Raw genomic sequence first — 26,889 nt, 5'->3', positions numbered from 1 at the left:
TGATATAAGACTTGCCCATGTTTGTCATATTTGAAAAATATGAAATATGTGAATATTAATTCATATACAAAATTATTGTGGGGGTGATGGTGTAAATTAAGTGTAAATAACTTTCTTACAGTAAAAGATTTCTCAAAGTGATGCATATCTGCCGAAAGTAAAGACTCTAAGCTTTCAAACAGTATCTCATATGTGTTACTGGGGTCCATGACGGACCATTAAAGATTAAAAGAATATTTTATATTGAGTCAAAATACAAAATTTTGTACCCGGGACTGGGTCCTCAGGGTTTAAGAGGTTAAAGGGGACATGTCACAATAATTTTTTAAGATATAAAATCAAACTTAGGTGTCCCCAGAGCACATATTTGAAGTTTTAGCTCAAAATACAATATAAATAATTTATTATAGTATGTTAAAATTGCCACTTTGTAGGTGTGTTCAAAAATGTGTCGTTTTTGGGTGTGTCTTTAAAATGCAAATGAGCGGATGATGTGTAAACACTGATCACAATGAGGGTGGTTTGATGCAATTCAAACTCAATTGTGCTGTCAATTATTTTTTCTCTCTGTCTTTCTCTCTGCACTAAATGGCAGTGCTGTGGTTGGATAGTGCAGATTAAGGGGCGGTATTATTATAATAATATAAGGAGAGCCAAATCGTCCCCTTGAAATTATAAGGTTCTATCTAACATTTTTGTCAAAATTGAGTTATTCACATATTCTTACTCTGTGACAACTTATTTACATTATGTGATGTTTTATTTTAAGTTTTGTACATTTTGGGACGTTTTATTAAAAAAACAAAAAGGTTCTATCTACAAAATCGAACTCTAAGTTGGCTCTATAAGGTTCTATCTGCGTGAGCTAATCAGCACTTCGAATGCACAGAAGGGGACCAATCAGGATCAACTTTATGGGGTGGTTTCTCAGACAGGGATTAGCTTAAGCCAGAACTAGAACTTAGTTTCATTAGAAAATATTTAACAAACATGCCTTACTAAAAGTATTACTTGTGTGCATTTTGAGGCTAAACAAAGGGCACTGATGTATTTTAAGATATGTCAGTGCAAGTTGTTTTCAGTTTGGACAGCTCTTACATTTATTTTATTCTAGGACTAGTCTAATCCCTGTCTGTGAAACTGTCCCTATATGTGGTGTTGCCGGCTTTGTCCTTGACGACAGGAAAAATCACAGACACACAATATCTGTGAGGATTATGGCACGCAACGCAAAGTTTTGAAGAAACCTTAAGATCGACAGCCCGAATTTTAGGCAAGTTCACCCTACTGTAAAATCCAGCTTAAGCTGGTGAGATGGTTTTAGCATGGTCTCCCAGCTTGGTTTTTGCTGGTATTGCTGGTATAGCAAGCTGGTCTAGCTGTGTTTTGGTCACTTTTTAAGCTGGTCTAGCTGTGTTTTGGTAACTTTTTAAGCTGGTCTAGCTGTGTTTTGGTCACTTTTTAAGCTGGTCCAGCTGTGTTTTGGTCACTTTTTAAGCTGGTCCAGCTGTGTTTTGGTCACTTTTTAAGCTGGTCTAGCTGTGTTTTGGTCACTTTTTAAGCTGGTCTAGCTGTGTTTTGGTCACTTTTTAGGCTGGTCTAGCTGTGTTTTGGTCACTTTTTAAGCTGGTCTAGCTGTGTTTTGGTCACTTTTTAAAATGGTCTAGCTGTGTTTTGGTCACTTTTTAAGCTGGTCTAGCTGGACTTATCTGGTCATGCTGGAAGACCAGCTGACCAACCAGCTTGACCAGCTTTGCCAGGCTGGTTGGACCAGCTTCTGCCACCTTAAACCAGCTAAAACCAGCTACCAGCTTATGCTGGTCTTTGCTGGATTTTTCAGTAGGGGCAGTTTTTTTAGGTCTTGCTGAGGAGATTGTTTTCATAGTTAGACACCACACTAGCCAGCAGGGCTAGCTTCTTAGTTCCTGATATTAAGAGGCAAGCACTAAGAACTAACCTATCCTACCCAAAAAAGTGTGTTTACAGTAAGTTATGATTGTTATGTCAAAATGTAAACATGTGAAAGATTGTTAAAGCAGTTACCTCAGTATTAAAATTATTTCAGAATGATTGTAGCATGTAGCTGCTCAATCCTACTGAAAAATCCAGCAAAGACCAGCATAAGCTGGTAGCTGGTTTCAGCTGGGTAAAGATGGCAGTAGCTAAGTCCAGCTAGACCAGCTTAAAAAGTGACCAAAACACAGCTAGACCAGCTTACTACACCAGAAATACCTGCTAAAACCAAGCTGGGAGACCTGCTAAAACCAAGTTTTGAGACCAGCTCAAACCAGCTCACCAGCTTATGCTGGTCTTAGCTGGATTTTTCAGTAGGGAATGGTATAACATGCTAAAACAAAATTGTCTATTTTGTAATGAACCCGACATATCCAGGAGGATGGTAGAGAAACTGAGGCAGAAGAGGGAAGAAGCAATGTTGTAAAGGAGCCATGTAAAATCAGACTTTTAGAGATAAAAGTGCTAAAAATAAAAATATTAAATGTCATAGAAAGGATTAAAATGTTACTTTCTAACACATGTTAAAAAAATTGTTACAACATTAATTTTATATTTAATGTTTAAATAATGTTTTGGCAGATAGAACCTTATAATTCTTAGCGAAAAGTGTTGTGTTAGAATTAGAAGGTTCTATCTGCATTTGACCCCTTCCAAAAATCCACATTTAGAAATTTGAGAGGATTTTGATATTGTATATTTAGAATGCATTTAGGGTCCCTGTTATTTTCATGTTTGAAAGAAACTTTTTCCCCATGTAAGTTTTCCTATATTTAATGCAAAAACTTTGAAGCTCAATATCTCAAAACTGCTCAGAACGCAGATAGAACCTTATAATTCCAAGGGGACGAAGTTTCAACAACCTAATTTTTCACTTGCTTGCAGAGAATGGTTTACAATAACTAATTTACTGGGTTGTTCCTTTTCACAGATTTGTCACTGGTGTTACTGTTGCTGCTGCTGCTAAGAAAGCATTTTAAGGATATCATCATTCAATTTTGATCACTCAACATTAATTATTTCTAATGTTACAACAAAAAAACACAATAGTAGAAACAGAAAAAGGTCACACAATAGAACTTTGCACATGCCTGTTTAAAGTAAATTAGTACTAATCAAGACAATTTCTTAATATTACATTAACTTTTCTGTCCTTGATTATGTATGCAAATTAAATAGTCAAAATACATTCTGGAAGCCTGAATTGTCATCTAAAATATAGGTAACACCAGTGACAAAAAAGCAGCACAAGCATTTTTTATGTAATGTAGTAAAAATATAAAAATACATTAAGCTGTCATTTAAGTTGATTTATAATGTTAAGAGGTTAACTATTATCTGACTATAAGTTTTGGTATAAAAAAAGAATTACATTTTTAAAACGTTGTCTGTTCAAAAAGCCACCATTTTCATAGAATGACCCATATGGCCCATTTAAGGAATAGTTCACCCAAAAATGAATATTCTGTGATCATTTTCTCATTCTCTTTTGTTTAAGATGAATAGAAAAGATTATATTTTGATAAATTATGGTAAGCACACAGCTGTAAGCACACAACTATTGACTTCCATAGCAGGAATCTAAATATGATGGAATTCAATGGGTACTGTAAACTGTGTGCTTTCTGTAATTTTTCAAAATATCTTCTTCATCATTTATGACAATACTTCCATAATATTTGTTTTCCTACTTTGGAAGTCAATGGATATATTCAGCTGTGTGTTTACCACCAATTATCTAAATATCTTCATTTGTAATCACCAAAAAAAAAAACTCATACAGCTTTACAACAGTAAATCATGACAGAATTTTTGGATGATCTATCCTTTATTTCCAGCACTTTTTGTCTAGTTGACCTAAAAAAATGGCATGCAGTTTTTTTGTTTCAGTGGCTATTATAGTGTATTATTGCATGGCTGCATTTTAAAAATAAAATGAAAAAACCTAGTCTGTACAATTACAAATTTAAATCTGTCTAGAGTGTATACAGGATTGTATATGTCACGGAGTGACTTTGAGGGACGGAACCGAAAACGGTGGAGAAAGGTTCTGCCCGAACTGTGATTTGCAAACACCAGTCACTTCCTTTAACTGCATGGCAACCCAAATCAGGGTTATTAGCAACAGGTGAGGAAAATGAGCGTGGCGACCATCTTTCCACATACATGCCCGCTGGTGGCTCTGGACCCCGACCTCACCGAGTGGTGGCGCACCAACAAAAATCGGCAATATCCAGTGTGCCCATTTGTATACTCACCGTATGCCCAAAGACAAGATCCAGTGTGTCCATTTGTATACTCGCCGTATGCCCTAAGAGAAGATCCAGTGTGCCCATCTGAATACCCACCTGTAGTAAAGATCCCGTCGCCCTCCTGCATACTTGCCTATACACCTGGAGCCAAGAGACTTAAATGCCCCCTCCCCCATGCCATGAGAAACCAAGGACTGAGATACCTTCTTTTAAGTATTTAATTCCCCCTACGTGTCTTTTTAATATTTAATAACATTTGTTAATTTTTATTCCTTTGTCTGTTTGGTCATTGGGGTGTTTTGGGGCCTCCTCGGGGTGGAAGTGAAGGAGGAGCGTGACCCGCGACAGGGGTGGTCTGCTCACACCTGTGGCATATAGTAGATAAACTTTTTTGTGTATTGAAGTGAAAGTTGAAACATTAAATCATTGTCATAATGAGCACTGACACATCTGTTATGCTGTATAACTGTATGCCTGCTGTATTAAATGTGATTGCCTCTATACTAATAGCACCTTGTTTGTGTTTCATTGTCTCGTCCTTGGTTCACTGAAGATATCTGATACAGACAATTCGATTCCAGTTTAGTGTGATGCTCATTTCATCAATGATCTGCCTGATGTCCATTATGCTGCCAGATGACTGTCCAGTGACAATTGACCACTACCTTGTGCATTTGCAGTGATGTTGAATTTTCTAATGTTATTGACTTTATTCTATATAGCATAGTATGTACTTAATTAATTATTAATGTAACAGCAGTATGTTGTAGCTGTAATCAGTAACACTGGGTCTCTTTTCTCTTTTATAGATAGCAGTCGTGGTATGGATTGTAGCAATAACATGCCAAATAAGAATTGGCAGTGGCAGACCCGGCTTAGTCTGGTTTTATCACTGTGATGATTTGCTTGCTTGCTGGAAGAATGCTGAAAAGCTGATAGCTTAAATTAAGACTTTCTTTAGTACATGTTGGTAACACTAGTATATAGTTTAGAATTATGGAATTACTTATTGTATTATTTTATTAATTAGAAAACTGAATACCTCCATGCTTTTACTATTCATATATGTATATAATATAGTTTGGAATGAAGTAATACTTATCACAATTTTAAAATAAAAAATAAACCTGAATTAATAAATCATAAAGTATACTTAAAAACTGCCTTCCTTTTTTGTTCTTTGCATTTTTGTTTTCCTTGTTTTTAGTTAATGACAAGCTACTTTGGAATGATGTACAATTCTGAGAAGTGCTATATAAATATTAATTGAATAACTTTAGACTACACTGTTTTGTGAAATTGAGACCTACTGGTGCAAAGATAAAAAATATAGTTAAAACATGATGTTAATGTTGGTTGTTTTACAGCAGGGATGGGCAACTTTGGTCTTGGAGGGCCGGTGTCCTGCAGAGTTTAGCTCCAAGGTGTCTCAGCACACCTGCCTAAAAGTTTCTTGTATGCCTAGTAAGACCTTAATTGGTTGCTTTAGGTGTATTTAATTATGGTTGAAGCTAAACTGTGCAGGACACCGGCCCTCCAGGACTGAAGCTGCTCATCCCTGAATGGGTTGCTGTTCTACAGTGTTTATTCAAAATTAATAATAACAAAGAAATTGTGAATAAAAGAATGCAACATCACCAATAGTCTTATTCAAATTCAATTTACTTTCTATACAACAACACAATGTATTATTTTCAATGAACTGTGTAAATGTATGAACTAAATTTTATTATTGTGTCATGCGCTCAGCTCTCATGGGCTTACAAGACACCAACATTAATATACAGATATAAAAAAAAATTATGTACGACATAAATACACAAAATAAACAGATCCAAGTCAATAAAGACCGGCGATAGAAACACAATAAAGATAATAATAATACATGTATTCCAACATATATTTAATCAAGCATCCCTGTATTCTCAAGTTTTTGGTCCAGCACAAATCATAATTAAATTTAATTAAACAGGCTAGCATGTCTTCTTTTCCAGGCCTTTAATACAAAATTTGCAAACCTAAATACGTCATTATAGTTAAACAGACATAGTAATTTTAAATCATCATCATACCAAAATATTTCAGAAATTTGATCTTTGGCTTCTACATAAACGAGATGTGACATATAATTCTGAACTAAAGTTCTGTTTGAATTGCATATATGTTCTTAATTTTGGCTTTAACATTTCATTTTCCAACCATTTTTCTTCACATTTCAGAAACAGCTTGTGTTTAAGCAAATTCACATGACACCTTAAATTAGTTCTATAAATATACACCATATCTACCTCCTCAAAAATAGAATAGATCTCGTTTATCCAAGGGGACCCACGAGCTTTACTCTACCTAAAAACCATGGGCGAGGCTAGCCCATTTTTAGGGGTGCTTCAGCACCCCTAAAAAGGAGCTCAGCACCCCTAAAACTTGGAGCAAGAAATGTATTTATTCTAAAATGTTCGTTCGTCTTTGACAAGGTTAAATAATCTCCAAAACATACTCCGTAGTTTGTGGTTTAAAATGTATATGTTAAGGTAGAAAATGAAAACCTCCCCGCTTAGCAAATGGTGAGATCCTCTTCTACTTCTCTGTACCTGCGTCGCCCGACCGTCATTCAGCGCGAAACACACGCAGGGTGAAAATCAGTTAAAAGTGTTGTGATGCAACTTTTTTGTTCAAATCTTACAAAATGTTTATATTATGTTTATAATGAGCGAGTACATCACGAATCTATCTTTCAAGCCGTGTTTTTGTCTTATACTGACTCACCATGGTACACGTATAATAAGTGTTTATTTTCGGATTATTTTAGTCCGGCGGGTACCCGCGCGCTGCGGAGTAGCACAGTACCTGGGTGACTCGTCCATAGACTTAAACGGAGAGAAGTAGCGCCGGTTACAAAGTTCTTCCGCAAGACGCATGTAGTTTTGTGCGTCTCAGTGGGTAGTTGCATACGTGTGTCTCCGTTGTTAAAGTTTATTGTATGATTTATCGTTAATTTGAGACTTATTTTAACAATCGGGAGTCATGTAAACATGACGTCACGTAAACATGACGTCACGTGCGTCTTTTCTGGTCAGTCGTCATGAAAACATGGCGTTTGGAACAGAGTGAAAACAAACTACAAGTCACTGTATACCACCAGTACCGGTAAGTTTTGTGTGAAATCTGACTATCAAACTAGACAATACATTTTTTAGATGTAGATTAATATGAAGGGGATAACGTTTTTAACCCTTAGTGCAGGAGTCACAAGTGTTTTGTTTTAGACATATAGTATAGCTAATGGTTCAATTAAATGACTTTTTAAAAGAAAAGCTGCAAATTAACAAACTATTAATAAACCTACCTTATATTGTAGGCATAAAAGTTATAAATTAGGAGATTTCTCATTTTGACAAAGGCTTAAAATGATACACTGTATATTCATATAAAACCATACCCACACTGCTGCTGTAGCCCACCTTTTTTCCTCCTGATACTTTAATATGGCATTAAAGGCAAAAAAGTGCTAGCTCACCATTAATCAGAAATAAAAAGGTTGGCAAAAAAATGCATCTCAAAACTCATCAGATTGATGCTTTAAAATGTGTAATTTTAAAAAAATTCTAAGGGGGAGCATGCTCCCAGACCCTAGAGGGGTAATATTCTTCTCATCTTTTTCACCCCTGACCCGTTTTCATGCCTGAAATGTCTCCAAAAAAATCTGGATTTTGGAGTTAGTTGAACCAATGTTAAAATTATAGTTATTTTACAATAGACATATTATTGGTTTCTGTAGGAAAAAAGAGTGGGTGGTGGCAGCGGAGCTCATTGGGTGCTCAGCACCCCTAAAGCTCTAACCCTAGAATCGCCTCTGCTAAAAACTTTCTTATTTATTCTATCCTCTTCTATTTTAATTAGACGGTTCCACAATCGTAGCATTTCACATTTTCTCTGTATGGCTCCGGGTAACCAGCCCATGTCTCCTTGAATTGCTAAGATCGGTGCAAATTTGTGGACCCCCAAAAAACATCTCATCCACACATTACAAATTCACATTTAGAATGTCATAACTTTGTAGGACAGGTGGACAAGTTTTGTTTTTGGAGCTGGACCATAAAACAATAAAAACCACATTCTGTGTCTATTTTTGAGAGACCTGTTGTCTCTCTCCACAGGGGTCACAGATACCCAGGAACTGATCTGTATTTCACCCCCTCTCTCTTCTCCTTTAAGGTTTTGGTTACTGGAAATATACTAAACACATGTAACATTGGGTATATCATATGGTGTGATGCTACAAAGGTTTCATCTTCATGTTTGGTTTCGTTTTAAAGGTGATGGTGCAATGGTTAAAAAGGTCTAATTTCTATAATGTTAGGAGAAAGTATATCAAAGTTTAAAACTTAAGATCTGTTCAAAAACCTTCTCAATCTGTTTAAAACAACTGACCCTCCTATCCTATAATGTTCATTTTATAATTAACAGCAAGAACCTTCATCAATGCAAAGACAATCTGGACCTTATGGAGAACTTAGGTTATGAACCATTGCTCAAAAAGTTTCTCTACGTACATTAAAATGACTGAGCTTTCAGTCTTGTAACGTTCATTTTATATTCACCAAAAGGAACCTTATTTAATGCACAGACAATCTGGACCATATGGACAACTGAGCTTCTGAACATCTGTGCAAAAAGCTTCTACATCTGCCTAAAGCAACAAGCCTTTCTTTCCTGTAATGTTTGTTTTATATTGACCAACAGAAACCTTTCTGAATGGACAAGCAATCAGGACCTTACGGAGAACTTAGCTTATGAACCATTGCTCAAAAAGCTTCTTTATCTGCATAAATTCCAACTGAAGTTCCTATCCATCGTTCAATTAAAAGAACAGTTATATTTATTTAACCTGCCAGATTACAAGACTACAGTACAAACTGGTTAAAGTTGCAGATGGAAAAATCATCTTCAATGACATTTAAGTAAGTATAATAATTTTTATGAATGATGTTTTACACTAGCTTTTTATTAACACATTAATATTTATTATGGCATATTAATTTATAATTTGTTTATGTTGTAGAACCGATAGTACTACAAGGAATCATTTATCCTCTGATGTACATCAGCACACAGCTATAACAGCAAGAGGACACTTAACCCTTGTGTGGTGTTCGGGTCTGTGGGACCCGTTTTTAATGTTTACTAAAAGAAAAATTATGCAATTAATTGTTGTTTCAACTTCAGATTCATTGGCCTTGGCTCATTTTCTATAAAGAACATAAAAATAAACAACTTTATAATGACTGTACACTGTACACCCCCCTACACATTTATATTACATATGTGGTGTTCGGGTCCACTGGACCCGGAGGTAATAAGAGAGTGAAAATGTAATATGTTATGTAACTTTACTCTGTTTTTCTCCTATCTGTGACTCCTGTGAGTGCATGAGTGTGTTTGTAAATATGTTTGTACATATGTGATGGATGCATGTCAGAGTTTTGTCCTTCTGCACATGCTGTAACAGCGCAAGGATACAACATGTTATATATCATGCATGAACACTTGTCTGCCCCCACTGTCCCAAAAACTCAACCTTTTGTCTAACAGGAACCATTCTACATTTTACCATTATATCCCTTACAAAAAATAACCATGGTTGTATTATAGTAAAAGTGTAGTAATCATGGTAAACTGGTGTACTGATTACTATTTGTAAAACCATGAGTTACCACAAAACCTATGGTGTGCGTGTTTGTGTGTGTATGAGTGTGTGAGAGAGAGTGAGAAATAGAGAAAGTAAAATTTCATATCCAACCATTTTCATCATTTTAGGTTGTAGCCAAAAGCAACACATTGTGTGTGGACATAAGATGGACAGGAAGACACAGTATACGTCTATAAAATGCAAGAAATGCATATGCAACACAGCTACACAGTAAAAATCTGCTTCTTATGTGTTGTGTAGGCTGACATGAACAGGTTATGTGTTCAGTGTGGATAATGTGTTATGATACCGCATCTTTTCAGATGAGGCTTGTGCTGTGTAGACGGACACAAATCTGTACAATTTCAAACTAAGTTCAAAGGATTAAACATCAAAGTGATGAAAAACTTATTTGAGATGAAAAAGTGATGAAAATACTTATTTTAGATAAACATCTGGGGGAGAATAGAATTTTCTTCTCTTATTTCATATTATCACAAAAACGAATAGCACTTTAATCTATAATTAGTCCTATATCAGTGGTAAATGACAAATATTAACCATAAATTCTGTCTATATTACTTGCAATGAGGCTAAAGTAATCATCTGTAAACAATTATACATAAATTTGTATGACTGCATTGGTTTAAGATACTAATAATGCTCTGGGTCCACTAGACCCAGAAACATTGTCTAAGTAACAGAAATATGAACACCACACAAGGGTTAACTACATAAACAACATGATACTGAATAGACTTTTGATGTGAGTATGTTTATTTTTCTGTTTATTACCATTAAAATAGCCTAAGATTAAAAATAATTATAGAAAATGTTTGTTGTTTACCCTGTAGAAATTTGTACTGCTGTGAGGAAGATGATACACAGCTATAACTACATGCATCCTTATTGAACAGAAATCACATAATTTTTTCAAAGGACAGACGTTCCAAAAATTATTTATCACCGCTTTCAGGGACTATATAAACAATAACCAGCATAGTTGCTTACTTTTAACTGTAACTTTTTAAATTCTAAAATGATTTTCCACTTATGGTATGCAGTGGAACTTACTGATGTCTTCCCAGACATTTTTAGCATCTCCCTAAGTCAAGCTGTCATCCCAACATGCTTTAAAGCCATCCTTCCAGTCCTGAATAAGTCGTCTCACTACTGCTCCAATGACTGAAATCTGGTTGCACTTACTCTTATGTTCATAAAGTGCTTTGAAAGTATGACCTCCCAGTTTGCAAATCAGTCCAGCTGCTAGTCTGATGAGTATAGCCACTGCCTCCCACTCAGCCTTTACACATCTGGACAAAAAAGACTTAAATGTTAAAATGCTTTTCATTGACTTAGTTTCACTTAAACACACACTGGTTCAGCTGGGGCTTAACATTTTGCTATGTAAATTGCTGTTGGTCTTCCTGACTGAGAGTCCTCAGGCAGTATGGGTCACCAGTAACACATCCAGCACAATAGAGCTTAACACAGGAGCTCCTCAAGGATATTTGCTCAGCCACCTCTTGTTCACTCTGCTGACCCACAACTGCAAACCATCACACAGCTCTAACCTTTTCCTTCAATTTGCGGACACAACTATGGTGGGCTTTTTTTAGCAAAAAAGATGAGACAAACTACAGGACCGACATGAACTGCCTGGCCGGCTGGTGCAGAGACAACAATCTCTCTATGAATGTGAACAACACAACATAGATTGTTGTTGACTTCAGAACATTGCACACTCAGCATGGTCTACTGACCATCAACAGTTCTGTACAGAGAATAGCAGCACAAAGTTCCTTGGTGTGCATATCACAGATTACCTATCCTGGACTGACAACACACTTTACTTCCTTCGAAGGAAAGCCACTGCCCCAAACCCCATCATGTGAAGCTTCTACAGTGGCACCATCGAGAGCATCCTGACCAGCTGCATCGCAGTGTGATATGCTGCCTGAAATACAACTTTGCCATTTGACCCTTCTCTGCGTATTCAGAGCAGCTACAAAAATTTGGTGTTGCTTTCTCCTTGCTTCAAGACATTTATAGTACCCATCTCACCCACAAACCCTCTGCATTGCAGATGGTCAGACCCATTGACACACAGATTCTTCAGTCTGCTGCCATCAAGGAAGGGACTGCAGAGTCTCCAGGCCAGGACTAGCAGACTGAAAGACAGCTTCATAAATCAAACTGTAAGGAAGCTGAACTATCTACCAGCTCTATGCTCTCCTCTGTTTCTCAATGCACTAAATTCTCTGTTTAGTGTTTAAAATAATGTTTAACATGTAGTGTTTAAAGTCATCAGTATACACCTAGGCTTTAAGAGTAACGCAATTTCAATTCCCTGTTTGTGCTGCGCATATGGCAGAATTGACAATCAAACATGAACTTGAACTTAAAATCGTATGCAACACATTTTATGACACATAGTATTTCAATGTAGATACAAATAGCCTTTAATGTGATTTACCACATTATTGTATGCTTTTCAGAAACAAACCTTAATTGACAGCATTTGGTGACATATTCCATTGGTATGGGTTTGCTAATCAACCAAGTCCATTAGAAAACTCTGATTTAATGCTCAGCGTATGTTCAATGTAATATGAGCCATCAACATATCTATTTATGTTGTAATAAATTTATAGTATTAAGCTGTAAGGTACCACCCACAAGCCCAACGACGGATGCAAGTGGAGTGGGTGAAGGGGACTCGTGTTCGTTCCTTCCTCAGCGCTTCTAGGAGAATAATTCCATATCATGATTAAATTAATTTCTTTGATCTCTGTGTTTAAATTATAATCTGACTCCAATTTAATATATTAAGAATTTTGTGCATTATTCCAATTATCTGTTGATCATAATTTAGATGTTTGATTATTTATATATTCCCATAGTCTTAATTATTCGTTCATTAGGGACCCGATATCGCACAGGATATACGCCGGCCGTTTGCGTACATCTCACGGACACAAAATTGCCAGTTCTGATCTTAGTCAGAGGTTGCCGGGTAAACTAATATTTTTATGTCTGGCCGCCCCATGCTTGCTCCGATCATAAAAATAGTTACTTTAGTCACGATCATGCAACTTGCTAAGGCAGGTGATAGACATAAATCTGAGAGTCCTGGTGAATGTGCTACCTGCTCCATTCAACATCAAAACACCAGTGTGTACATATCATGACATACTTATTTTGCGGTAAAATCAGACTCCTTCTAATCTACTGGAAATAATAATTTCTGAAAGAATTAAAATAAATCAATACAATTCCTGAAGAATTCAGATGAATCAAATGTAACAATTTATTATACCAGGCAGGTTTCAGCTTCAAACATAAATTAAAAAATATCCTACAGAATTTGATTCAAATACTTAATTAAAATGATCAACAGTTGCAAAAGTTACAAAGTCATACATCGCAATAGACACTCTGGCTACAGAGTACTTCCATCATGAATATAATATACCAACAATTGTTTAGAAAGATTCTTGTTAAAGAATACTTCCATAATGTCTGAATACACACACCCAAAGTGTGGGGAAGATTCTTGCTAAAGAATACTTCCCAGAGTCTCTTGACAAGCCACCTTATATACACAGAATGAGACAAAGAATAGTAAAATCTCAAATCAGGATTTGGTTGGTCGGTTCTCGTGACCTGAAGAGGAGCACCAAATGGGACTGTTAACCATCTGTAATCTAGATCTCCTCATGAGTTGACACCCATCACAGGAGTACAGATTATGTCAGATTTCTCCATAAGGCCCAGACTATATGTGCATTGAATAAGGCTCCTGCTGGTGAATATAAAATGGACATTACAAGATAGCAAGCTCAATTGTTGTAATGTACATGGAGAAGCTTTTTCAGCAATTGTTCATAAGCTAATTTCTCCATAAGGTTACAGGAAGGTTTGTTGCTTTAGGCAGATGTAGAAGTTTTTTGAGCAGAGATTAGAAGCTGAGATGTCCATAACTTCCAAATCTGTACATTGATGAAGGTTCCTGCTGTTGAAAATAAAATTAACATTATAGGATAGGGGGGTCAGTTGTTTTAAGCAGATTGAGAAGGTTTTTGAGCAGAAGTTCAGAATGTGAGTTCTCCAGAAGGTGCAGATCTTCTGTCCAGTCAGAAAGGTTTCTCAATAAAAGGTTAGTCAATAAAAATGAAGATTACATGACAGGTAGGTTTGTTGCTTTAGGCAGATAGAAGCTTTTTGAACAGAGGTTCAGAATCTGAGTTTTCCATAAGGTCCAGATTGTCTGTGCATTGAATAAGATCCTGCTGGTTAATATAAAAATCAACATTGCAGGACATGAAGCTCAGTTGTTTTAATATAAATAGAAAAGTTTTTCAGCAAAAGTTCATAAGCTTAGTTATCCATAGGCTCCAGATTGTTTGTCCATTGAAAAGGGTTCCTGCTAGACAATATAAAATAAACATTACATAAGCTAATTTGTCCATAAGGTCCAAATTGTTTATGCTTTTTTACATTAAATAAAATAATTTCTGCAGTTCTTCATGAAAATGTAAACATTATACAGAATAAAATATAGAGGTGTAAGTAGATCTACACAGCTATAAAGTGTTTGGCACAATTAACTGCACAATAACCATTTAAACATAAAAAGCCCTGACAATCACTGTGACGTGGTTTTCCATTATATTATACAAACATCTTGATTCAAGTGTAATATATGTGGACTAATTTTAAATAACAGAAAACTAAATAAAAAAGAATACAAGAGGAGAACTGGGTTGACTGGCATACAATTTAAAATTGTTTAAATGGTTAAAATATTTATTGTAAATAAACTTTGTTTATTCATCCTTGTGTTAATAAAACACCCATTTCAAACACACCCATGTAAATAAATGAGTTATTGTTTACTCTTCGTTTTAGAATTCCCACACCTCTGATCAAGTTTGCGCAGTCTTGCTTGTTTGTCTAGACGCGTTTGTTTATCATCGTCTTTAACACACTTACTCTTGTCAACTGTTGCTTTAGGTGAAACTTCACAAACGCTGCTTTGTTGACCAGACTCAGAGGAACTTGTCTCAGCAGTCGAAGTCTTACCAATTACAGATGCTTTCACACCCGTCACTTCGAATGGGGTTCCCTTAGCATTCAGTGACATTGCAAGATTATTTACATGATTAAATAACACATATATGTCATCACAGTATACTACTACACTTGTTCCGTTATATTGTACCATACCTTTAGTATTACGAGAATGAGAATCAACTACAGCATATGTTGCACCTTCTTTTATAACTGCACAAATATAGTCTTTAATATTTAACAAACATGCATCATCATTTAATAGTGTCCTCTGAAGCACTTCATCTAAGGGGATGCATACATCTTGCACAGCTTCGTCATACACATCAACACCAATAACACCCGAGAAAGATTCAGCACGGTTTATTGAAAACATTGTGTTGTACAGTGTGTGCACGGTTGGCAATTCTGCAACGGACACATGTCCTCGGCCTGTGTTATCATTGATCTTCCCCTGCAGTCTCATACATGTGTACAGCTCATCTCCTTGCATTAGAACAGCATTCAGGTCCTCTGTCGTCCATGTCAGCACATTCTTCAGCTCACTCATCATTACGGCCGTGATGCTATTTACGCACACTGTCTGTTACGGTTGAAACCAAACCGCTCATCACCCTGATGGAAGGAACCTTGTATGACTTTCTGTAAAAATTGATCAGAATTATTGACATGCAAAGTTTTCACAATACTGTATCACTGTAGGTTTTTTTAGACGTTGGAAAAGTTTTGGTACACATTGGAAGACTTGTAGTACATTTTGCATCATTTTCAGCAGCCTTACGGCCATTTTCATACTTTGGAAGACTTTTGGTATATTTGGCATCATTTTCAGCAGCCTTATGGCCATTTTCATAGTTCTCATTGTCACAGTTTTCAGTGTCATTTGTTTCAGTGTCATTTGTTTCAGTGTCATAGTTCTTATTGTCATAGTTCTTAGTGTCAGCGCTCTGTGTTGCAGAGCTGTGGGGAGGTGCCTCTCTTTTTAGAGGTGGCACAACCTCAACCAAGTCAGTGGAGGATTCCACCGAATAACGGTCAGCAATCCTCCTCTTCGCCGCCTGGGACCGCCGGAAACCCTTTCCGCGTGGCATCTGCAATTACAAAACACACAGTAAAATCATCAGTTAAGTACTGTGCTTACAGTATAACTCATCTGCTTACTGTGCCCTCCTATTAGTCTCTATTGCTTTACATAATATCTACTACAACTTTAAATGAGCATGAAGTTAAAAACGTTTCATACCTAAATAAATTAATTATGTTCTGAAAGATTAACAAAAACCTCAAAAGTCTTGTTTATATTTTAGTTTTAGATATATTTAGAATATATTTTGCAGCGCTTGATTATGCCACAGATGGTTTAAGTGTTTTGCGAGTCTACTGTCCACAATATACCTATTGGATATTCCATGGGATAATGGGGTAACTATATAGTAACTGTATAAAAAAAATAGTATTGGTTCGCCTGTGCGGACATGACCTTATCATTTTAAAAATGTAATTTAATTGCTAAAACTTTATATGGATTCAAGATAAACCTGATAATGACCTCACTATATTCCATGCATTTTTACAATGACAAACCATGGTTTAACCCTCTGGGATCTAAGGGGTTTTTAGGGCCCTGGAAAAGTTTTGACATGCATTGACATTTGTGCTTTTTTCAGTTGCTTAAAAACACAATAATGGCAAAAGTGTTATAACACTGCATTTAGCACAAACTGGGTTACTATATTATATGATTAACATGTATGTACATGTTTGTATTTTTGAGAGAAAAATGTTTATGCGTGGTTTTTGAAAAAGCAAAATTTTTAAGTCCACAAAACCCATACTAAACATGTTTTTCCAAGACTTTATAAAACAGGATCTAGTAGTCTACAGGGTATCTGCACATTTTTTAACAGCAAATTTAATGACTTAAGACCTTTTTAAGTCCTCTAAAATAAAAATTTAAGACTTTATCATAAAAAACAGGAAAATGTTCAGCACGACACGACACAGAATTGTGTGTTAAAGCATAGCATGGCACAGCTCACCTGAGCCACACTCAAGACACATCACAGGGAAACAACAACTTTTATACTAAGTGCTAATTCGCCTAACAATTCTGACATGGTTGACTGTGTATGTAAAAATCTGCCTTTAAGGTACTTCCAGTTAATTTCTAAATTCTGGCCCCTCTTAGCATTTTGAAAAAGACATGGAGGACAGCCCAGAACATTACAAATTTCAAATTTATTTCAAGTGGTACTTAAATACATTTTTAAATTACATTTTAGCATATTTCATATTAATGTACTAAAGAACAAAAAAATGTAGGCTATATTAAGTACAACATTAGTACATGAAAATAGAGCACTTTAAGTGGATTATGGAATTGTACTCTTTTAACTTAAGCTTACTGTACACATACAGTAGCAGAACATTTAATGATGAAAGGGCAATAATAATGAAATGCATCTCTATTACATTTTATATATTTCAGGAAGCCTCTAGTACTTTTCTTAATTTCAGGTAACTAAAGCTTCTGGTTGCAAAGCTGTTGGAGTTTTTGACTGAATCAATAATAATTTAGCACGAATTTGGCTTTATTCCCCAATATTAGCTTTCATTGTCTTTGATCAAAGGCAATGATTTCGTCCAGGAATCGTAAAATCAAAATGCTTAAAAAATGGGTTATATCTACCGCATTCATCGGATCTTGCTCATCCAACTTCCACTCTGTTAAATCCATGTTAGTAATGAACTTGCTAGCAGCGGGATAACATCACCAGAAACAACTTCTCGTTTATTTTTGATTGCCTGGTAGGATGCATTGTGTGAACGACTTCATTAGGTGCTGCAAAAAAACGACAAGTGGATGACATCAGAGTAACGCGAGAGCAATTTGAAATCACCCTCCTTCACAAGATTTCTCGCGGTACCCTGATGTCATCTGCGTGTCGGTTTTGTGGCGCTGCGTAAAGTTGAAAGCACACTTAAAAAACTCGAAGGAAGCAGCTGAACTCGACAGAACTGCCATGCGCCTCGTCCATTTATTGAATATAGCAGGACAATTTATTTCTTACTTCTCAGCGTGAGAAATACAAGGTGTGGCGTGTGAACTGACTGAAACACGTGTGTCTCACGGTCAATGCGTGAGACTTGAGAGCCTGTGTATATAAATAGGGTTACTGACTAAAAAATTGTGACTAAACACGACCCAATAACACGACCCTCGTGTTTAATCCAACCATGTTACTTACTGCTTAAATCCTGATTTATAGCTAAACGCTTCTGACAATATCACTATATATTTACATTTAAGAGCTGATATAACATTACAAGGTGATTTTGGCTACATTACCTGTGTGTCTCATGCAGTGCAGAGCTTTACCGTTGCTCTTCTCGTCTTGTTGTGTTATAAGCGCTTTTAAAAGTAAAAGTATTATTGTAGATCGCGTATATATAAAATATGAGAGAATAAACACTGCCAAATGTTAATTCCTTCCCCCACGTGCCATGTGTGAGGTGCTACACGGAGGATGAGAGAGAGAAAGCACACGCACACGAGAGAGGCACCGCTGAGCGCTCGAAACAATGAATAAAGCCGTTTTAATACTAAAATATTACAATTATAATACTACAAATACATATAGAAAATGTATGAAATATAACAATGTATGGGAAACACTGGATGATGAGTCTGACATGAAATTTAAGACCTTCTTAGTGGAAATTCCAGATTTTAAGACATTTTAAGACCTTAAAAATCGAAAATTTAATTTAAGACGTTTTAAGACTTTTTTAGGACCCGCGGGGACCCTGGTCTACAGTTTTTCTTTAAAATGATGTGAAAATCATTCTGCTTACTTAGAACAGTATATTGATTTACAATTTCAAAGTTACTTTTTGGTTAGGAAGACAATATGCAAGGAGGCTGGAAGCTCTTGAATAATCTGTGATTGACAGCTGAAGAACAAAACACTTCCATAATGAGCCTTTAGGCAGTAAGACGACGGCATTATTGTTACGCGTTTGTCTGTGAAAGCAACACAAAAGAAATGCGTGATCCTACGTTAAATAAACTTAATTTGCAGAGATATACGCGAATAAACAGGGTTTTAGATGTGTTTAGATGCGTCTTAATACAAAGCGCGTCAAATATGAGGCATTGTGTCTTTGTGTGTACGTTTGGATTTCGACTGCGTACTGCTTGATGAAGCACACTCGCGTCTGGAGATAATTTTAGTTACATTCACGAGTAAACAAGTAGATGTCATGTTTCCAGCACTCGGAATAAAACTCAACACAGCATTGAATGGCTGCAGAGACTGAGTGTCCTGACGGTGGGGTTGACTAATAAATAAGGATGATCTCTGCTCTTCTCTTCAATGGAGCGGGGCGTGGGTCATTATAGATAATGCCGTAACAGGAGAAAGACGGTACATCTCCCTCTTATAATACAGTTAACAAGAAATTACAATATTTGTTTTCAATTTCAATTACATCAGTTAAAAGCAGACATTCCAAGCATTATGTAGACATGTATCTTTTGTTTCTATGACAAGTATTCGTTAAGTTACAGTTAATTTTTCTGAAGCATTTCTGAAATGACTTCAGTGAGGGAGAGAGAACAAAACGCGCATCATTTTTATTTTCTTAATTTTGCCAAAAGCACAACATTCTGTTTTTATTGGGAGTGGAAAGAAAAAAAATATACACTTTAACGTTTCAAATGATGTATAAATCATATCTGTATGTTCAAAATCATCAGAGTTATTTAAGTAACATGACATACCTTAGATGAATTCTGAGTCTTCTGAAAAACAGCAAAAGAAGATAAAAATCAGTTCACAAAACATTAATATTAACTCAACAGTCTAATTTCACTACATAGTAGATAATATTAACTCAACAGTCTAATTTCACTACATAGTAGAGGTCGACCGATATGGTTTGTTCTCTGGCCGATGCCGATTATGATATTTAAAAATCAGGGCATGCACCGCATGCACGAGTGTTTGAAGCCTATGAATGAAAACACGTCATTATTCGCGTCAGTTTACACGCACCAGCGCAGCGCGTACACTGGCGGGGAGCAGAGCGAGACTTTCAAGTCTGTTAGCCCCGGACGGCCCTGGCCCAATTTAAACCCTGCATATCTATCTGAGTCCTGATCAGAAGGTAACGTCCGATTCCGATCGAGTCTGAAACCACGTGATCGGGGCCAATTTCCGATCACGTGATTGGATCGGGACATCCCTACTAACAAATTCTATTCCTGAATACATTTCTGAACTATTAGCCTACATTTGTGCCACCAAAAAATATTTTTTGTTTTAATTTTTTTTGGATTTTTTTTAAGTCACAGTATTAAATTGGTTATGTACCATCTCTTTGCAAAAATAATATTCCCAGATAGCAAAAGATAGCAATGAGTCGGCGGACCACCGGCGGTGCTCTGGCGACAGTAGAAGCGTCATAAAGGCGTAATCGCAAACACGTCTGACGGCGGTCCGCCGGCGGCAGCCGCTTTTTAAAAGCGGCAGCCGGCTGTCTACCGCCTTCAATCCGCGGCTGGCCCGCCGGCCAACCGCCGTTCGGCCGCCTTTATATTGAAGGCGGCTCTTTCGCTGCCCGTCGGAGGCAAACGCTATTTTCGAGCGATTTGCTGCCGCTTATTGTATATATATAATATTTATATAGGCTATTTCTAGTATGCAGTTTATCAAAAATAATGATTGATCAAATCAGACAAATTCTCATTTGGAGTTTTTATTCCACATTTCAAAGTACATTAACAGTCATTGAACTAAGATGTGTAAGAGCACTAAAATATAAATAACTGAAAAATAAAAAAGTACTAAAGAACATACAGGTTTTCAAATAAATTCTAGTTAAAAAAAAACATTACAAGCAAATTAGAACATTTACAACAATTGTTAATAATTTAGAGGTCAGCTCTAAGATGAAAATAATTAGGCTACCAGTAAACATTATATTAAGTAATGAGGATATTTGGTACCAAAGAATGGCCAGCATACCAAATAATAGTCATTTCTAACAATAGGATAAGTGTTAATCATTTAGAGTAAAGCTCTGGACTAGAATAGACTATTATAATGGCATTGCTGACCTGGGACACAATATTTTTACTTTGCTGCAATATGATCTGTCTCTTGTGAATGAAAAATGAACAGATACTTTATTGATCCTCAATGGGAAATTCAAGGTCCCAGTAGCTTATAACACAACACACATCAACATAAACAGAATGATTAAAAAAAAACAAATCCACATGACTAAAAAAAAAACAGTAAAAGACACTAAAGACATTAAAAAAGATCCACATGAATGTAATGTATAAGCATGAGGCGCTTATGATCAGTACTTTATCTCGTGCATCTGTATTAAGGACAAACCTTCTCGCCATTCCATATCTTTCCGAGGAGCTGCCATCAAGGCAGGGTCCCAAGGAATTTGGAAAAAAAGAAAAGTAATTTTCACAGTGAAGTGTGGATTGGTTGAGTGTACTGTCACACTTCAGGCTTCTTGATGTTACTGACTGCAGGATAAAGAAAGGGTTCCAGTTGTCAGTGATGCTGAGGTGTCAGTAGTCAGCCTCGGTTTAAGGGGTCAGCTGTGGGTCCCTCTCAGCTGTGTGCCGCCTTTATCCGCCTTCACGGTCAGATGCTCCTTTCAGGTTACGCGTAACATTAACCTGGACAGCCCCATCAGTGGCATCCTGGGTTGCCGGGTTCTTTCGGATGGCTCCTGTAGAAAATACAGAACTGTCATTCCATTTGAATAACATAAGGCCATACACATCTACTTAAATATAAAAATCTAACTTACTTTGAACAATGGTCTTCAGAAACAGGTCTCTAAAACATGCTTGATTCCCTACACCAGTCCAGGTTGTATTAATTGAAAGGTGATTAGAGAAGATACTCTAAAGCTGAAAATTCAAAAAAAGTGTTACAAATTACATTTCTCAGAATTTTCTCATACATAAATGTGAGACAGGCTGTGGATTCAGACTGTATATGCAGTGTACAAACTTAATTTTACTTTTAGATTACCCTACGGCAAAATTAGCACACTTACAAATTGTTCCTGGAGCATTTTATCCTGCCTCAAAGTGTTGTCAAGCAACATTAAAAGTAAGCCGCTGTCATCCGAAGCTACAAAATGAAAGGCATATGGTAATTTTGGACCTACATCACAGACAAAAAAAGTAAAATTTAAGAAAGAATACATGTTCTTACCTGCTCGTTCACTACGTTCCCTCGGGGCTTGGTTCTTCTCCCTCACACTGCAAAAAATGATTGTCTTACCTAGTTTTTTGTCTTGTTTTCTAATATAAATATCTAAAAATTCTCAAATTGAGACACATTGACTGGTTAAGCAAGTGGCTTAAGATACCAAGTCCTGCTACTGAAATAAATGATAAAAATCAAGAGCCTTTCTTTTTACTTAAAACAAGTCAAAATATCTGCCAATGCAGTAAAAAAAATAAACTCAATTTAAGTTGATTAAGTTAAAAACTGGAATTTAGTTTATTTTTCTTACTGCACAGGCAATTTTTCTACCTGTTTCAAGTAACAAAAAACTCCAGATTTTCATCATTTATTTCAATAAACAAAACCCAATATCCCAAGCCACCTGCCTACAAAGTCAGTGTCTCAATTTAAGAATTTTCAGATACCAACACTAGAAAACAAGACAAAAGAAAACCAAGCAAGACTTTCATTTTTTGCAGTGCAGGGCTTGGTTTTCATTCTGGAGCCTCTAGAAATCTACATTATATAAAAAAAACAACAACTAAAAGCACTATTTTAAATATTGTTAAAACACTGCACACTAATGGCGCTTTTCCATTGCATAGTACCCCACGGCTTAGTCCAGTTTGGGTCGGGCCAGCTCACCTCACTTTGGCGTAGTTAGCTTTTCCATCAAGATTAGTATCACTTCGCAGTGGGAGGGATGTTAGGCGTGTCGTTATATTTGCGCTGCCCACAGCTGTGACATCAAGTGAGAGGAGAGCGTTGTTGTACATCCCCATACATTTTATTTATTTCTCAGTCCGCCACAAAATTAAAATTGGCCACCACAAATAGATGTTTGCACATCGCGTTTATCACTAACTCTGTATCACATGACAATTTCAAACACCCGCGGCGTCAGCCGACGGCGCTCCGCTGAGCCTCACTGAAGTTGCATTTAAGCATATAATGCTGACGTGCTCGCAAGCCTGGAAAAAACTGTTATGGTGTCCCTGATTCTCAACACGTGGATGTTTTTCGTCGCTAAAAGGGTGTTTGGGAACTTATAGCAGAGCACAGATGACAACATGTTTGCTCGAGGCAGCGCAAGCTAGCCTAGCACAGGTAAAGCTAGCGATGACGCTGTTAGTGACGTTTCTTTCAGACCAATCCGTGATCTACAGTGTTTTCGCGTCACGTTTGGTATCAGCTCGGGTCGCTTGGAACCCCAACCGAGGTGGTACAAGAAAAAGTATCGGGTACCACGTACTGCACCTAATGGAAAAGCTCCCAAAAGTAAGCTGACCCGACCCAAACTAAACCAAACCGTGGGGTACTATGCAATGGAAAAGCGCCATAAGACACAGGCCTAATATACCTTGATAGCTGAAAACTTCATGCTGTGCACGAGATGCTGTGCTCTGGGCAAGCTATCTGCAAGAAAATATGAATAAAACTACATTGTTAATACAACTTCAGTTACTGGATAAGCAGCATAGAGCAAACATAGTCTTACTAACAACTTTTAAATAAAAAATAAAAGAACTAGAACTTTGCTTAACCTCCGTGTGTACTATAACAAAGGCAAAACAGCATGTGTTCGCTTACACTTGCTAGCCACTTTAGCTAGGGGAGCATACTTGTTCAGACAAACAAAGTAATTTAAACAACTTCTATACATGAACATAATTGCGTTACACAAAAATGAAACATGTACTTACTTAAACGATCGTAATTGATGACTTTTGTCTTAAATCTGTATCTTGATCCTCTCTTCAAACACTGAAATGTGTGACGCCGAGTGCTCTCTGGGAGGACACGTTATCTTCCGGTTTCTTCTTCTTCCGTCTTTTTTAAGTGCTGCCCCTGTCGACCGGTGGCGGTACTTCACTGTTTGTGCTTTAACACTTTCTTTTTTGTCTCAATTAATTTGTACAGGTCGCAATCGCAAAATAATCCTTGTACACGTAAAAGGTAAAAAAAATTAAATCGATGTTGAAAAATAATGAAAGACATAAAGGAAATTTCCAGTCAAGTGCATAAATCAAAGACATGTACAAATGTTCACCTAAGTGATAAAATAATTCGATATATTTCACATATATTACTGTATAATCGCTTCAGAGTTTAAAAGTAATTTAAATGTAATTTCCTAAAACTTCAAGAATCTGTTATAAACCCTAGGGCTTTAGATGCATGTGAAACATGCTTGAGCTCAGGGTGTAAAAAGGAAACTAACTTAAAACACATTCGTATAAACATAACTTACATATCTTTGCTTTGGAGCCAAACAACTATCCTATTTGATATAATTCACATATATAGGCTATTATGATTTTATAACCGCTCAAATGTGAAAGTTAAAATGCTGTCAGTACTTTAACTCCAATGGTCAATGTTGATTTTGAGAAGATTTCAAAGCGGCTTGCCGCCAGCCTGCCGCGGTCTATTAGACGGAGGCAACCGCCAGAGAAAATTAAGCAGTCGGGGCGCCGGCTGCATGCCGGCGGGAAATCGCAAGAGAGGGGAGTGACGTATTCGGCGGCAAACGTTTCATCCCCGCCAGCGGGACGCACCTATAGCCGACAGCTTAGGGCTGGCGGCAAAAAGAAGTCCTGCGGATATTTTTTGCTATCTGGGTTACTGCTCTTTGTGTAACAGCATAGCAAGCAACATGACGATATACTTATTATACACTCATATTGAGATGAGTGAGATGCATACATAGCCATCTTTTATCTTTTGCATGTTTCTCCTAATCTTTGCTTGTGTTGCCAATGTAAGCTGTGACTTAAAGGGGACAGAGAATGAAAAACCATTTTTACCTTGTCTTTGTTGAATAATGGTAGTCTACCCACATTCACAAAAATACAAAAAGTGCTAAACATCTCAGTCTCATAGTAATTCCTCTTTTAGAAATGTCAGCCAGAAAACAGCCCAATCTGAAAAACTGATGCTTAAGACATAACAGGCTTCTAACTGCCCCTCCACTTTAAAATAATTGGCTACATTTTTTGAGTGGCAGCAAAGTCAGCCAATCAGTAATGAGATTGCAAGTTAAGGCAGTAGGAGAGCCAAATAGGTGCAAAACCACTTGTTTAAAATCCTCCACCCTAATAGAGCTATTTCTATTAGGGTGGGGGATAGCCCCACCCTAATTTCACTACATGCGCTGAACACGGAGACTTCCACCACTTAATATGTTCATGTGATAACACGAAAATGGACCTATGTTCCGCACACAAATGATTGCATTCGGTGCACATGTGCACTGTGCCGAAAGCCCTGTACGAAACGTTCCGGTACGAATCCACGTACCGTTACTTCCCTAATAAATATACATATTTAGTTAAGAATCTGAGCATGTACACCCGAGAAAATTACAAGTATATATGACACTGGCAACACATTAGAACCACTAGGGAACAACATCACTTCCGTTGCCAAAATGCACGTGCAACTATTTGATCACATGGGCTGTAAAATGGTCTATAAACTAAGATTTAAATGATTAACAAAAAACACAACTTTTCTTAAACTTTATACGAGTTCGCAAACATGCATTATTAGAAAGATCAAAAAGCACATACAATAAAATACAATACCAGCAGTGTAAAACCCTTATTCTGCATAATTGTTTAGTATTTTTGTTAGTTCAGAGCAAAACCTCCACTGTTAAATTACCACACACATCCATGAGCAGGAAAAATTACATCCTGATACCAATCAGCATCAAGCAAACAATGTAATTTTGGTTTCTTCGGCTGTTATAAAAACAAGAAATCAAAGGTGAAGTTTTAAGAAAAATGTATCACTGGTAGGGTGACATGTTATCTTTTCTTTAGTTATTGTGTTTGTTAACAGCAGGTGTTCATCATTAATCTTTATTTCACTTCATTATTTCATTAACTTTAACACTGAATCAGTGTTACTTTTTAAAACATGAATTTTTTTGAACACCCATCTTGGTATTGATTATATATCCACTAAAGCCCAGAGTATAGTTTGCCTTTACATGTACGGAAACATACACACAATGTGCACAGCATAGTATATTTGACAGGGAAGACAGCATGGACTCTCTCTGCTCTGCATTTCAAAGTAGTAGAGTCCCTCTACTGGCAAAATTAAAACTAACACCATTAACACCTTGTGCTGATTGTCTTGACATGTATATGATCCTAACACACTGCACTGATCATGCGATCTATAACAGACTAACGTTGCAACGCACAAAACCACACTTATGATCGCTATACAAAGCGCAGTATTGTGAAACAGATATAGCATGCTGGAGTTTTATGATAAACTCCCAAGGTAGCATGCTGACCAAAATTAAAAATTGCACTTTGTAAATAGGTTTAGACCACTCAGTTGCGTACTAACATGGCAGAAACTTTCCTATGTATTGTTATTTCAAATTGTAATAAAAATGCATTATATTCACTAGGGATGCTTCGATCAGAATTTTTGCAGCCAATAGCGATTTGTGATCTTCGTGATCGGCCGATACTGATTTTTTTAAGCTGATATGCAAGGTCTTTGATGATTGTAACTGTTAAAATTTTTTCTAGATAAAGTAACACTACAGATGTTGCCTTTGTTATATTAC

The 26,889-nt window shown here is 36.7% G+C and overlaps 2 long non-coding RNA genes across 2 annotated transcripts in view; one reads left to right on the top strand and one right to left on the bottom strand.

Annotated features, from left to right (window-relative positions):
* Positions 1-26,889, top strand: part of LOC141361906 (uncharacterized) — a 593,959-nt gene that overhangs the window by 29,634 nt on the left and 537,436 nt on the right. The gene's annotated exons all lie outside the window — the stretch shown is intronic.
* LOC129431749 (uncharacterized) lies at positions 20,772-24,139 on the bottom strand. Its single transcript, XR_008639913.2, has 6 exons — positions 23,999-24,139; positions 23,656-23,711; positions 22,281-22,811; positions 22,120-22,196; positions 21,868-21,970; positions 20,772-21,786 (listed from the first exon to the last, which is right to left on the bottom strand). It is a non-coding gene; the product is annotated as an uncharacterized lncRNA (long non-coding RNA).

Source organism: Misgurnus anguillicaudatus, chromosome 3, assembly GCF_027580225.2.
Source record: "Misgurnus anguillicaudatus chromosome 3, ASM2758022v2, whole genome shotgun sequence".
Classification (NCBI taxonomy): domain Eukaryota; kingdom Metazoa; phylum Chordata; class Actinopteri; order Cypriniformes; family Cobitidae; genus Misgurnus; species Misgurnus anguillicaudatus.
Note: the sequence above shows the minus strand (reverse complement) of the source record. Positions and strands in the feature narration are given on the sequence as shown.